Here is a 14765-nt window from a genome sequence, read left to right as displayed (position 1 = left end):
CGTACTTTGGTGTGAAAAGTGCAAATCAATCCCAGAACAAATGCAAAGGAGAGTGTGAAGATGTTGGAGGAAACAGGTACAAAAGTATCTATATCCAGAGTAAAACACGTCCTATATCGACATAACCTGAAAGGCCGCTCAGCAAGGAAGAAGCCACTGCTACAAAACCACCATAAAAAAAGCCAGACTACGGTTTGCAACTGCACATGGGGACAAACATAGTACTTTTTGGAGAAATGTCCTCTGGACTGATGAAACAAAAATAGAACTGTTTGGCCATAATGACCATTGTTATGTTTGGAGGAAAAAGGGTGGGGATCTTGCAAGCCGAAGAACACCATCCCAACTATGATGCACGGGGGTGGCAGCATCCTCTCAAGAGGAGAGTTCTCTTGAGAGATAATACGATCTGCATTTGATTGTGAGGAATTCGAGGTTATGTGAACAAAAGGACTTGAGTTCTTGTATGTTGTTTCAATTACCCCATGAGTCATTAATAATGAAATGAAACATACACCTCCACCCTTCTTCTTACTGGAGAGATGTTTATTCCTGTCGGGGTGATACACTGAAGATCACATTGGCTGTACGGACTCCGACAGCATGTCCCCAGCTAGCCATGTTTGATGTTAATGTATTTTTTGTGCATACATTAATTATTCAATCAATTAACCTACAGTGCTGACTCATTACTCTATACTTTTTATTTGTATGATGTTAAGTACAAATAAATAATAATAATGCATGAGATAGAATTCAATATATTTGAATCGATATAGGAAACAAAGTTGACATACTACTTTCTGAATAATTAGGGCTACAGCAAGATGGTGTTAAAATGTAACTGATTATTGGAAAAGGTTCCACTGCAAGTTGAATCCACCCTCCGGCAAGTTGAAGTAGTCCTTGTTCTCGTCTCTGACATTCTTGCCTTCCCTGGCGTAGTTATTGCTGGAATCTACCCTGATATGCAGCATGGAATGTAGGAGCCTTGGAGCGCCACTGGCCAGGCACCACCACTCCACTCCCCACTTCCTCCCTGTCCAATTCTGGGGTTGAGTACACCTGTTGTGTGCTCTTCTGTGACCTTGTGAAGTTGTGAAGAGCTGTTGCAGCTAGGACAAGGTCAGGAATGATCTGAACACTCGCCCCTGGTGGTCTTGATGCCAAATGAATTTTCCACACAGAGCCTTACTCTTGAAAGCCTTGCTGAAAAAATAAGAAAACCGTGGCATGATTATTTATGTTCTTTGCTATTTGTGGTGTTGTCTTTTTTGACAATTATAGGAAAATGACCAAGTTTAGTGCTCATTTGTAATTGAAGATCCTGCTCTCGTCTACCAGCTAGTGGCTGAACCGATTCCAACAACATATCCCGAGAGAGCAATGTTTCCTGTGCTATCCAGAGAGGTCCAGTCTGCTACTGAGAGGGCTGCTACTCTTCTAAGTAGCCCGACGGGGTCCCTCTGGCCGTTGCTCTCAGCACCGGCTCCACAAAAAAAGTGGTAATCAAGCTGTCTTGTTGGTGACAGTGGCTCTGCTTCCCTTGGACTCTTCTCCTTTTCCTCCTCTGTCTTCCAGTCCCAGTGCTGTCCATGCTCCAAGAGAGAGAAAGAGAGCTCCCAGACTCACCACAACCAGTATGGCCCTTACAAACGCCCTCTGACGTCCCATGATGCCCCAGCATCTAGCCCCCCCTTTAAAAAAAATCTCCACTGGATGGAGATCGATATGTCTCTCTCCGTTTCCTCTCCCATTGCTTATTTTAAAATTATACAATACTTGTTTATTGAATGGCCTAAACTGTACAGTTAATCAGTTTTGTCAAGTCGGTCACTACCTTTCAAAGTGTGTTGCATTATGGGGTAAAAAATAACCAGACTTGCACCTACATGTCCACAGCATGAACTTTACAAAACTCGTGATCTAAGGTCATGAAGTTTGACTGCAAGTTTCTGCAGTTCCATTTTACCATCTTCAGCCATCGCCTGCATTGTGGAGCGATCTATTTTCAACCAATCATTAAGTTGTTTTTGTTTGACCATGCAAACGAGACCAAATACATGAATGTCATACATTATTTGTGTAACACATGATTTCAGTTTGTGAGTGTATGATAATATACCGAACAAAAATATAAATGCAACATGTAAAGTGTTAATCACGTTTCATGAGCTGAAATAAAAGATCCCACAAATGTTCCATATGCACAAAAAGCTTATTTATCTCAAATTGTGTTCACAAATTTGTTTACATCCCTGTTAGTGAGCATTTCTTCTTCACCAAGATAATCCATCCATCTAAAAGGTGTGGCATATCAAGAATATTATTAAACAGCATGATCATTACACAGGTGGACCTTGTGCTGGGAACAATAAAAGGCCACTCTAAAATGTGCAGTTTGTCACACAACACAATGCCAGATGTCTGCAATTGGCATGCTGACTGCAGGAATGTCCACCAGAGCTCTTGCCAGATAATTGAATGTACATTTTTCTACCATAAGCCGCCTTAAGTCGTTCCAGACAATGTGGTAGTACGTCCAACTGGCCTCACAACCGCAGACCACATGTAACCACGCCAGCCAAGGACCTCCACATCTGGCTTCTTCACCTGTGGGATGGTCTGAGACAAGCCATCTGGACAGCTGATGAAACTGTGGGTTTGCACAACTAAAGAATTTCTGCACAAACTGTCAGAAACCATCTCTGTGTGCTCATCATCCTCATCAGGGTCTTGATCTGACTGCAGTTCGGCGTCGTAACCAACTTCAGTGGGCAAATGCTCACCTTCGATGGCCACTGGTACGCTGGAGAAGTGTGCTCTTTCAACTGTAGAGGACAGATGGCAGACCGCATGTATGGCATCGTGTTGGCAAGTGTTTTGCTGATGTCAACGTTGTGAACACAGTGCCCCATGGTGGCGGTGGGGTTATGGCATGGGAAGTCAAAAGCTAGGAACAACAAACACATGAGCATTTTATCAATGGCAGTTTGAATGCACAGAGATAACGTGACAAGATTCTGAGGCCCATTGTTGTGCCATTCATCTGCCGCCATCACCTCTTGTTTCAGCATGATAATGCATGGCCCTATGTCGCAAGGATCTGTATACAATTTCTGGAAGTTGAAAATGTCCCAGTTCATCCACGACCTGCAAACTCAACAGATGCTCTGGATCGACGTGTAAGACAGCGTGTTCCAGTTCCCGCCAATATCCAGCAACTTTGCACAGCCATTGGTACAACAGTCAACAGCCTGTTCAACTCTATGCGAAGGCGATGTGTCACGCTGCATGAGGCAAATGGTGGTCACACCAGATACTGACTTATTTTCAAAAAACATGCCCCTACCTTTTTTAAGGTATCTGTGCCCAACAGATGCAATCTGTATTCCCAGTCATGTGAAGTCCATAGATTAGGGCATTATTTATTTCAATTGACTGATTTTCTTATATGAGCTGTAAGTCAATAAAATCAGTAAAATCTTTTAGTATATAAAGATTTTTTTTTATAAACAAATGGCATGGTGATCAAATTAAATCAAAGTTTATTTGTCACGTGAACAGAGAGAGAGTAGCAGAAGAAGAGGGGTTGGTGGGTGGTGGGTGGTCGGTGGGACACAATGCAGATAGCCCGGTTAGCCAATGTGCGGGAGCACTGGTTGGTCGGCTCAATTGAGGTAGTATGTACATGAATGTATAGTTAAAGTGACTATGCATATATGATAAACAGAGAGTAGCAGCAGCATAAAAAGAGGGGTTGGGGGGGCACACAATGCAAATAGTCCGGGTAGTCATTTGATTACCTGTTCAGGACTCTTATGGCTTGGGGGTAAAAACTGTTGAGAAAACTATTTGTCATAGACTCGGCACTCCGGTACCACTTGCCATGCGGTAGTAGAGCGAACAGTCTATGACTGGGGTGGCTGGGGTCTTTCACAATTTTTAAGGCCTTCCTCTGACACTGCCTGGTGTAGAGGTCCTGGATGGGGGGCAGCTTAGCCACAGTGATGTACTGGGCCGTACGCACTACCCTCTGTAGTGCCTTGCGGACAGAGGCCGAGCAATTGCCGTGCCAGGCAGTGATGCAACCATGCTCTCGATGTTGCAGCTGTTGAACCTTTTGAGGATCTCAGGAGGTGTTTAGTCCCAGGATCCTTAGCTTAGTGATAAGCTTTGAGGGTACCATGGTGTTGAACGCTGAGATGTAGTCAATGAATAGCATTGTCACATATGTGTTCCTTTTGCCCAGGTGGGAAAGGGTAGTGTGGAGTGCAATATAGATTGCATCATCTGTAGATCTGTTTGAGCGGTATGCAAATTGGGGTGTGTCTAGGGTTTCTGGGATAATGGTGTTAATGTGAGCCATTACCAACCTTTCAAAGCACTTCATGGTTATGGATGTGAGTGTCACGGGTCTTTAGTCATTTAGGCAGGTTGCCACTATGGTGATCTGCTTGAAACATGTTGGTATTACAGACTCAATGAGGGACATGTTGAAAATGTCAGTGAAGACACCTGCCAATTGGTCAGCACATTCTCGGAGCACACGTCCTGGTAATCTGTCTGGCCCCGCAGCCTTGTGTATGTTAACTTGTTTAAAGGTCTTACTCACATCGGCTACAGAGAACGTGATCACACAGTCGTCCGGAACAGCTGATGCTCTCATATGCATATCTCAGTGTTGCTTGCCTCGAAGCGAGCATAGAAGTAACTTAGCTCATCTGGTAGGCTTGTGTCACTGGGCAGTTCGCGGCTGTGCTTCCCTTTGTAGTCTGTAAAAGTTTGCAAGCCCTGCCACATAAGACAAGCGTCAGAGCCGGTGTAGTATGATTCAATCCTAGCCCTGTATTGACGCTTTGCCTGTTTGATGGTTTGTCGCAGGGCATAGCAGGATTTCTTGTAAGCTTCCGGGTTAGAGTTCCGCACCATGAAAGCGGCAGCTCTACCCTTTAGCTCTGTGCGAATGTTGCCTGTAATCAAATCAAATCAAATCAAATGTATTTATATAGCCCATCGTACATCAGCTGATATCTCAAAGTGCTGTACAGAAACCCAGCCTAAAACCCCAAACAGCAAGCAATGCAGGTGTAGAAGCACGGCTTCTGGTTGGGGTATGTATTTACAGTCACTGTGGGGACGACGTCCTCGATGCACTTATTGATAAAGCCAGTGACTGATGTGGTGTACTCCTCAATGCCATTGGAAGAATCCCGGAACATGTTCCAGTCTTTGATAGAAAAACAGTCCTGTAGTTTAGCATCTGCATCATCTGACCACTGGTTCCTGCTTTCATTTTTGCTTTTAAGCAGGAATCAGGAGAATAGAGTTGTGGTGGGATTTACCAAAAGGAGGGAGAGGGAGAGCTCTCTGTACGTGTCTCTGTGTGTGGAGTACAGGTGATCTAGAATTTATTTCCCTCTGGTTGCACATTTAACACGTTGGTAGAAATTTGGTAGAACTGATTTAAGTTTCCCTGCATTAAAGTCTCCAGCCACTAGGAGCGCCGCCTCTGGGTGAGTGGTTTCCTGTTTGCTTATTTCCTTATACAGCTGACTGACTGCGGTCTTAGTGCCAGCATCTGTCTGTGGTGGTAAATAAACAGCCACGAATAGTATAGCTGAAAACTCTCTAGGGAAGTAGTGTGGCCTGCAATTTATCACAATATACTCTACTTCAGGCGAACAAAATCTAGAGACTTCCTTAGAATTCGTGAATCAGCTGTTGTTTACAAATATGCATAGACTGCCCCCCCCCCCCTCGTCTTACCGGAGTGTGCTGTTCTATCTTGCTGGTGCAGTATATATCCCGCTAGCTGAATATCCATGTCGTCATTCAGCCACGATTCCGTGAAACGTAGGATATTACAGTTTTTGATGTCCCGTTGGTAGGATATTCGTGATCGTACCTCGTCTAATTTATTGTCCAATGATTGCACGTTGGCGAGTAGTATTGACGGCAATGGCAGTTTTCCTAGTCGCCTTCTCCAGGTCATGACCAGGCATCCGGCTCTTTGTCCTCTGTACCTGCGTCGCTTCTCTTGCAAATAACGGGGATGTCGGCCCTGTGGGGTGTTTGTAGAATGTCTTGTGCGTCGTCCTGAACCTTGCTTTTGGGAAACCACATTAGTGTCCAACTTTCAGCAGTTGAAGATGCACCTCCCCTGACTTCATTCCTCGACTAGAGTCTGTTGCTTTTGCCATACCACTCAAATGAGCCCTGTGACTTTATGCTATATAAGCTAGTGGCAACCCTGCAGCAGGGTGATGACTCTGTCACTTCCTGTCTCTCATGGAAAGTCTCTGTAGCAGGGCGATGACTATGTCCTGTTGAGAGGAGTTCAGCTCCAGAGCCGTGGTCATGCTACCCAGGGACTCAGCCATGCGCACCTCCCTCTAGTACCACCTCTCCCGGGCCTCCGCCCTGCCACAACGCACCTGCTCCCCCTGTCTCCTCAGAAAGTCCTAGAGCAGGGATGTGCTTTCCTTCTCTTGCCTCTGCTGCTGGGCTAGAAAGTTGGAAATGGAGGAGCCCTGGGAGGTGGAGCAGAAGTGACGGCGGATATGACGGGACCGGAGCAGGGCAGGGGTTAGGCTGTAGAGTGGGAGGGAGGAGCGGACAGGGCTGGGATCTGACAAAGGTGTAGAGACGGAGGGAACGGGAGTGGGGTAGTGGAAGTGAGGAGAGGAACTGGGGTGAGCTTCGGAATGCAGGCGGTGATGAGGTTGCCATGGGGAAGGAGGAGAGGCTTCTGCATGCTGGTTACTAGGGTTGGGCTGCTGGTGGTCTCCATGCCAATGGTGTCACCAATCATGTCATTCATCATCTTATGAGAGAGACAGAGACAGGCAGACAGACAGACAGATAGAGAGCAAGAGAATGTTGAGATAAGAGGGTCTTGTATTGAGGTGTTTTGACTATGATAATGTGGTTCAAATTCGCTAGTTAGCTAACCAACTAACAACTGTCACAATGTATTTATTTATTGTTTATTGTGCAGACGAAAATATAGTTTTAATAATCCTATGATTTTAAGACAACTGTTTGTTTAGCTCACATCAATACAATTCTGATCTTTCATTATAGAATGTAATAGTATTTCTAAACTGTGCAGACTTTTTCCTGTTTCTCCAGTTTTTGCCTCCAGCACCTTTGCAAGCTAATCAGCTCTGGATGTGCAGTAGATTCTGCTATTATCTACTAATATTTCTAAAGTTAAGGTTCCCGTGAGACAAGACTGAAATATATGTTATCTCTGTGATTTTACAGTACCAACTACATACACAGAAATAGGCTGCCTATGTGGCTGTTTCTCTCAATGCTTATGAGAAGGAAAAAGTTTTAGTCTTTCAATTAGATATAAAGACATTTGCATACAAACCCCAACATCAGCCACTGTTGCAGTATTTGCATTCTCTGACCTGTGGCTTCACAACAAGCTGAAGAGAAAGGGTTGCATTATTTACTAAGCATGTCTGTGCAACGCTGCTGCGCAGCTCTGGGAAGGGATTCACTGCTGGCAATTGTGGTGACGATACCAGTGTGCACAGGCCTTGCACGAGGGCAGAGATGCAACGCAGACCCTGATCAAACTGCCACTTCCCTTAGATTCCTACTGCTGCGATGGCCAAGTGGTTTAAGCATTGGAAATATTCTCCATTGTTGTCTCCCCGTACAGTTTCTAAAACTGCTCGAGGCACATTGACAAACCAGTCTTTATTTGTAACACAGCATTGGTGACTTGATATTGATGAAGTGCTTAATGCATAGACTTGTCCTTTGATTCAAGTGCTCAGAATATGTATTCCTTGAAAAACAGTTCAAATTGGCTCTTTCAGTAGATAGTCGAGTCTTTACAGAAGTAAAATGTACAGAATGAGATAGCCGACTGGTTAAGAACTGGTTTTTAAAATACCATGCTGTGATGGCCGAGTGGTTAAGGTGTTCGACTTGAAATCCAATGGGGTCTTCACATATCCTTGGTGACATGATATGGATAATGTGCTTAATGCATGGACTTGTCCTTTGATTCAAGTGCTCAGAATATTTTTTCCTTGACAAACATTTCAAATAGGCTCTTCAGTAGAAAGTCTAGTCTTTACCGAAGTATAATATACAGAATCAGATAGGCGAGTGGTTAAGGACTGGTTTTTAACGTAGCAAGCTGTGATGGCTGAGTGGTTAAGGCGTTGGACTTGAAATCCAATGGGGTCTCCCCGCGCACGTTCGAACCCTGCTCGCAGTGCTTTGGCAAACCAGTCTTTATTTGCAACATGTCATTGGAGACTTGATATGGATAATGTGTGCTTAATGCATGGACTTGTCCATTGACTCAGGTGGTCAGAATAAAACTCCTTGACAAACAGTTCAAACAGGCTCTTCAGTTGAAGGTCTAGTCTTTACAGAAGTAAAATGTACAGAATCAGATAGCCCGACTGGGTAAGGACTGTTTCTTAACATAGCGAGCTGCGATTGCCGAGTGGTAAATTGCGTTGGACTAGAAATCCAATCGGTTCTCCCCGCGCAGGTTCGAACCCTGCTCACAGCGCTTTGACAAACCAGTCTTTATTTGCAACATGTCATTGGAGACTTGATATGGATAATGTGTGCTTAATGCATGGACTTGTCCTTTGATTCAGGTGCTCAGAGTATATCTCCATTGGCAAACAGTTCAAATAGTTTCTTCAGTACTGTTGTTTGTATTAGATGTATTATGGAATTTCTGAGAGCCATGTGGGTATGTCCTCAGACTTGAAACCCCATTGGGTCTCTCTGCTCCTTTTTAAATCTTATTCTCAGTGAATAGTCCACTTGTACATTCTCTGCACATAGTTTTTTGACTTGCACATTAAACTTCCAACATTCACAGCTTTGGAAACGACCGAGGTTACTTGGCGCAATAAGATCAAAATGTTGTGCCATCAAGTTTACCATTTTTCACCAATGATGTCTGTTTCCAAGTCCCAATCCCTTTACTTGCATTCCAACAGCTGCAATGGCCGAGTTCTTTAGACGTTGGACCTGAATTTCAATGTGGTCTCCCCACCCATGTTCTTAACTTGCTTGAAGCATATAGCCCACTTCTGCTTTCTCCTCATCAATTTCCTTAGATTCCTACTGCTTTGATGGCTAAGTGGTTTAAGCATTGTAATTGAAGTCCAATGTATTCTCCCTGTACAGTGTTCAACTCTGCTTACTGGGTGATGATAAAGTAGACCTTTAACAATTGGGTCTATCTCCTTTGAATTTAAATTGTCCTTACTTTATGTGCTCGTCCAACGATTGAAGTTCTTAGAAAATTGCTTCTTTTTTTTTTACTTTGCTTGGAAAAAAAATCAACTAGGCAGTTGAATTTGGATACTTTTGTCCTTGTGTGAGGTAACTCAGAAAGCTGTGATTGCAGAATGGTTACATTTTTGGACTCAAAATCCATTGGGGTTGACCAGTGCAGGTTTGAACCCTGCGAGCAGCGCTTTGACAATCCAGTCTTTATTTGTAACATGTCATTGGGGACTTGATATGGATAATGCTTGGACATGTCCTTTGATTCAAGTGCTCAGAATTGATCTTCCATGACAAACGTTTCAAGTAGGCTCTTCAATAGCAATAATCTGCTCACTTTAGAGGTAAAATGGACAGAACGAGATAGCGGACTGGTTAAGGGTCTGTAAATAACAGGAGAAGCTGTGATGGCCGAGAGGTTAAGGCTTTGGACTCGAAATCCAATGGGGTCTCCCCGCGCAGCTTCGAACCCTGCTCACAGCGCTACGGCAAACCAGTTTTCCTTTTTAACATATCCTAGGTGACATGATATGGATAATGTGCTTAATACATGGACTTGTCCTTTGATTCAAGTGCTCAGAATATTTTTTCCTTGACAAACATTTCAAATAGGCTCTTCAGTAGAAAGTCTAGTCTTTACCGAAGTAAAATCTACAGAATCAGATTGCCGACTGGTTAAGGATTTGTTTCTTAATGTAGCAAGCTGTGATGGCCGAGTGGTTAAGGCGTTGGACTTGAAATCCAATGGGGTCTCCCCGCGCAGGTTCAAACCCTGCTCACAGCGCTTTGACAAACCAGTTTTTATTTGCAACATGTCATTGATCCATAAATCCACCATAATTGAGAATTTCAATAAGCATTTTTCTACGGCTGGCCATGCTTTCCACCTGGCTACTCCTACCGCCGGACAACAGCACTGCACCCCCAACAGCAACTCGCCCAAGCCTTCTTCAGTACTGTTGTTTGTATTAGATTTATTATGGAATTTCTGAGAGCCATGTGGGTATGTCCTCAGACTTGAAACCCCATTGGGTCTCTCTGCTCCTTTTTAAATCTTATTCTCAGTGAATAGTCCACTTGTACATTCTCTGCACATAGTTTTTTGACTTGCACATTAAACTTCCAACATTCACAGCTTTGGAAAGGACCGAGGTTACTTGGCGCAATAAGATCAAAATGTTGTGCCATCAAGTTTACCATTTTTCACCAATGATGTCTGTTTCCAAGTCCCAATCCCTTTACTTGCATTCCAACAGCTGCAATGGCCGAGTTCTTTAGACGTTGGACCTGAATTTCAATGTGGTCTCCCCACCCATGTTCTTAACTTGCTTGAAGCATATAGCCCACTTCTGCTTTCTCCTCATCAATTTCCTTAGATTCCTACTGCTTTGATGGCTAAGTGGTTTAAGCATTGTAATTGAAGTCCAATGTATTCTCCCTGTACAGTGTTCAACTCTGCTTACTGGGTGATGATAAAGTAGACCTTTAACAATTGGGTCTATCTCCTTTGAATTTAAATTGTCCTTACTTTATGTGCTCGTCCAACGATTGAAGTGCTTAGAAAATTGCTTTTTTTTTTTTTACTTTGCTTGAAAAAAAATCAACTAGGCAGTTGAATTTGGATACTTTTGTCCTTGTGTGAGGTAACTCAGAAAGCTGTGATTGCAGAATGGTTACATTTTTGGACTCAAAATCCATTGGGGTTGACCAGTGCAGGTTTGAACCCTGCGAGCAGCGCTTTGACAATCCAGTCTTTATTTGTAACATGTCATTGGGGACTTGATATGGATAATGCTTGGACATGTCCTTTGATTCAAGTGCTCAGAATTGATCTTCCATGACAAACGTTTCAAGTAGGCTCTTCAATAGCAATAATCTGCTCACTTTAGAGGTAAAATGGACAGAACGAGATAGCGGACTGGTTAAGGGTCTGTAAATAACAGGAGAAGCTGTGATGGCCGAGAGGTTAAGGCGTTGGACTCGAAATCCAATGGGGTCTCCCCGCGCAGGCTTCGAACCCTGCTCACAGCGCTACGGCAAACCAGTTTTTATTTGCAACATGTCATTGGAGACTTGATATGGATAATGTGTGCTTAATGCATGGACTTGTCCATTGACTCAGGTGGTCAGAATAAAACTCCTTGACAAACAGTTCAAACAGGCTCTTCAGTAGAAGGTCTAGTCTTTACTGAAGTAAAATGTACAGAATCAGATAGCCCGACTGGGTAAGGACTGTTTCTTAACATAGCGAGCTGCGATTGCCGAGTGGTAAATTGCGTTGGACTAGAAATCCAATGGGATCTCCCCGCGCAGGTTCGAACCCTGCTCACAGCGCTTTGACAAACCAGTCTTTATTTGCAACATGTCATTGGAGACTTGATATGGATAATGTGTGCTTAATGCATGGACTTGTCCTTTGATTCAGGTGCTCAGAGTATATCTCCATTGGCAAACAGTTCAAATAGTTTCTTCAGTACTGTTGTTTGTATTAGATTTATTATGGAATTTCTGAGAGCCATGTGGGTATGTCCTCAGACTTGAAACCCCATTGGGTCTCTCTGCTCCTTTTTAAATCTTATTCTCAGTGAATAGTCCACTTGTACATTCTCTGCACATAGTTTTTTGACTTGCACATTAAACTTCCAACATTCACAGCTTTGGAAAGGACCGAGGTTACTTGGCGCAATAAGATCAAAATGTTGTGCCATCAAGTTTACCATTTTTCACCAATGATGTCTGTTTCCAAGTCCCAATCCCTTTACTTGCATTCCAACAGCTGCAATGGCCGAGTTCTTTAGACGTTGGACCTGAATTTCAATGTGGTCTCCCCACCCATGTTCTTAACTTGCTTGAAGCATATAGCCCACTTCTGCTTTCTCCTCATCAATTTCCTTAGATTCCTACTGCTTTGATGGCTAAGTGGTTTAAGCATTGTAATTGAAGTCCAATGTATTCTCCCTGTACAGTGTTCAACTCTGCTTACTGGGTGATGATAAAGTAGACCTTTAACAATTGGGTCTATCTCCTTTGAATTTAAATTGTCCTTACTTTATGTGCTCGTCCAACGATTGAAGTGCTTAGAAAATTGCTTCTTTTTTTTTTTACTTTGCTTGGAAAAAAAAATCAACTAGGCAGTTGAATTTGGATACTTTTGTCCTTGTGTGAGGTAACTCAGAAAGCTGTGATTGCAGAATGGTTACATTTTTGGACTCAAAATCCATTGGGGTTGACCAGTGCAGGTTTGAACCCTGCGAGCAGCGCTTTGACAATCCAGTCTTTATTTGTAACATGTCATTGGGGACTTGATATGGATAATGCTTGGACATGTCCTTTGATTCAAGTGCTCAGAATTGATCTTCCATGACAAACGTTTCAAGTAGGCTCTTCAATAGCAATAATCTGCTCACTTTAGAGGTAAAATGGACAGAACGAGATAGCGGACTGGTTAAGGGTCTGTAAATAACAGGAGAAGCTGTGATGGCCGAGAGGTTAAGGCGTTGGACTCGAAATCCAATGGGGTCTCCCCGCGCAGCTTCGAACCCTGCTCACAGCGCTACGGCAAACCAGTTTTCCTTTTTAACATATCCTAGGTGACATGATATGGATAATGTGCTTAATACATGGACTTGTCCTTTGATTCAAGTGCTCAGAATATTTTTTCCTTGACAAACATTTCAAATAGGCTCTTCAGTAGAAAGTCTAGTCTTTACCGAAGTAAAATCTACAGAATCAGATAGCCGACTGGTTAAGGATTTGTTTTTTAATGTAGCAGGCTGTGATGGCCGAGTGGTTAAGGCGTTGGACTTGAAATCCAATGGGGTCTCCCCGCGCAGGTTCGAACCCTGCTCACAGCGCTTTGACAAACCAGTTTTTATTTGCAACATGTCATTGGAGACTTGATATGGATAATGTGTGCTTAATGCATGGACTTGTCCATTGACTCAGGTGGTCAGAATAAAACTCCTTGACAAACAGTTCAAACAGGCTCTTCAGTAGAAGGTCTAGTCTTTACAGAAGTAAAATGTACAGAATCAGATAGCCCGACTGGGTAAGGACTGTTTCTTAACATAGCGAGCTGCGATTGCCGAGTGGTAAATTGCGTTGGACTAGAAATCCAATGGGATCTCCCCGCGCAGGTTCGAACCCTGCTCACAGCGCTTTGACAAACCAGTCTTTATTTGCAACATGTCATTGGAGACTTGATATGGATAATGTGTGCTTAATGCATGGACTTGTCCTTTGATTCAGGTGCTCAGAGTATATCTCCATTGGCAAACAGTTCAAATAGTTTCTTCAGTACTGTTGTTTGTATTAGATTTATTATGGAATTTCTGAGAGCCATGTGGGTATGTCCTCAGACTTGAAACCCCATTGGGTCTCTCTGCTCCTTTTTAAATCTTATTCTCAGTGAATAGTCCACTTGTACATTCTCTGCACATAGTTTTTTGACTTGCACATTAAACTTCCAACATTCACAGCTTTGGAAAGGACCGAGGTTACTTGGCGCAATAAGATCAAAATGTTGTGCCATCAAGTTTACCATTTTTCACCAATGATGTCTGTTTCCAAGTCCCAATCCCTTTACTTGCATTCCAACAGCTGCAATGGCCGAGTTCTTTAGACGTTGGACCTGAATTTCAATGTGGTCTCCCCACCCATGTTCTTAACTTGCTTGAAGCATATAGCCCACTTCTGCTTTCTCCTCATCAATTTCCTTAGATTCCTACTGCTTTGATGGCTAAGTGGTTTAAGCATTGTAATTGAAGTCCAATGTATTCTCCCTGTACAGTGTTCAACTCTGCTTACTGGGTGATGATAAAGTAGACCTTTAACAATTGGGTCTATCTCCTTTGAATTTAAATTGTCCTTACTTTATGTGCTCGTCCAACGATTGAAGTGCTTAGAAAATTGCTTCTTTTTTTTTTTACTTTGCTTGAAAAAAAAATCAACTAGGCAGTTGAATTTGGATACTTTTGTCCTTGTGTGAGGTAACTCAGAAAGCTGTGATTGCAGAATGGTTACATTTTTGGACTCAAAATCCATTGGGGTTGACCAGTGCAGGTTTGAACCCTGCGAGCAGCGCTTTGACAATCCAGTCTTTATTTGTAACATGTCATTGGGGACTTGATATGGATAATGCTTGGACATGTCCTTTGATTCAAGTGCTCAGAATTGATCTTCCATGACAAACGTTTCAAGTAGGCTCTTCAATAGCAATAATCTGCTCACTTTAGAGGTAAAATGGACAGAACGAGATAGCGGACTGGTTAAGGGTCTGTAAATAACAGGAGAAGCTGTGATGGCCGAGAGGTTAAGGCGTTGGACTCGAAATCCAATGGGGTCTCCCCGCGCAGCTTCGAACCCTGCTCACAGCGCTACGGCAAACCAGTTTTCCTTTTTAACATATCCTAGGTGACATGATATGGATAATGTGCTTAATACATGGACTTGTCCTTTGATTCAAGTGCTCAGAATATTTTTTC

General features: G+C 43.2%; 9 non-coding genes across 9 annotated transcripts; all 9 read left to right on the top strand.

The window, feature by feature from the left end:
• Window positions 1-8163: 8163 nt before the first annotated feature.
• On the top strand, window positions 8164-8245 carry trnas-uga (transfer RNA serine (anticodon UGA)). Its single transcript has one exon. It is a non-coding gene; the product is annotated as a tRNA-Ser (tRNA).
• Window positions 8246-9683: 1438 nt separating this feature from the next.
• trnas-cga (transfer RNA serine (anticodon CGA)) lies at window positions 9684-9765 on the top strand. The gene has a single exon. It is a non-coding gene; the product is annotated as a tRNA-Ser (tRNA).
• A 219-nt stretch (window positions 9766-9984) lies between these two features.
• trnas-uga (transfer RNA serine (anticodon UGA)) lies at window positions 9985-10066 on the top strand. Its single transcript has one exon. It is a non-coding gene; the product is annotated as a tRNA-Ser (tRNA).
• Window positions 10067-11230: 1164 nt separating this feature from the next.
• On the top strand, window positions 11231-11313 carry trnas-cga (transfer RNA serine (anticodon CGA)). Its single transcript has one exon. It is a non-coding gene; the product is annotated as a tRNA-Ser (tRNA).
• A 220-nt stretch (window positions 11314-11533) lies between these two features.
• On the top strand, window positions 11534-11616 carry trnas-aga (transfer RNA serine (anticodon AGA)). Its single transcript has one exon. It is a non-coding gene; the product is annotated as a tRNA-Ser (tRNA).
• Window positions 11617-12753: 1137 nt separating this feature from the next.
• trnas-cga (transfer RNA serine (anticodon CGA)) lies at window positions 12754-12835 on the top strand. Its single transcript has one exon. It is a non-coding gene; the product is annotated as a tRNA-Ser (tRNA).
• A 219-nt stretch (window positions 12836-13054) lies between these two features.
• On the top strand, window positions 13055-13136 carry trnas-uga (transfer RNA serine (anticodon UGA)). Its single transcript has one exon. It is a non-coding gene; the product is annotated as a tRNA-Ser (tRNA).
• Window positions 13137-13356: 220 nt separating this feature from the next.
• On the top strand, window positions 13357-13439 carry trnas-aga (transfer RNA serine (anticodon AGA)). The gene has a single exon. It is a non-coding gene; the product is annotated as a tRNA-Ser (tRNA).
• Window positions 13440-14575: 1136 nt separating this feature from the next.
• On the top strand, window positions 14576-14657 carry trnas-cga (transfer RNA serine (anticodon CGA)). Its single transcript has one exon. It is a non-coding gene; the product is annotated as a tRNA-Ser (tRNA).
• Window positions 14658-14765: the final 108 nt, after the last annotated feature.

The sequence above is a fragment of the Oncorhynchus kisutch genome, linkage group LG6, assembly GCF_002021735.2.
Source record: "Oncorhynchus kisutch isolate 150728-3 linkage group LG6, Okis_V2, whole genome shotgun sequence".
NCBI lineage: Eukaryota > Metazoa > Chordata > Actinopteri > Salmoniformes > Salmonidae > Oncorhynchus > Oncorhynchus kisutch.
The sequence above is the reverse complement of the archived record's forward strand: the minus strand, read 5'-3'. Positions and strand labels throughout refer to the sequence as shown.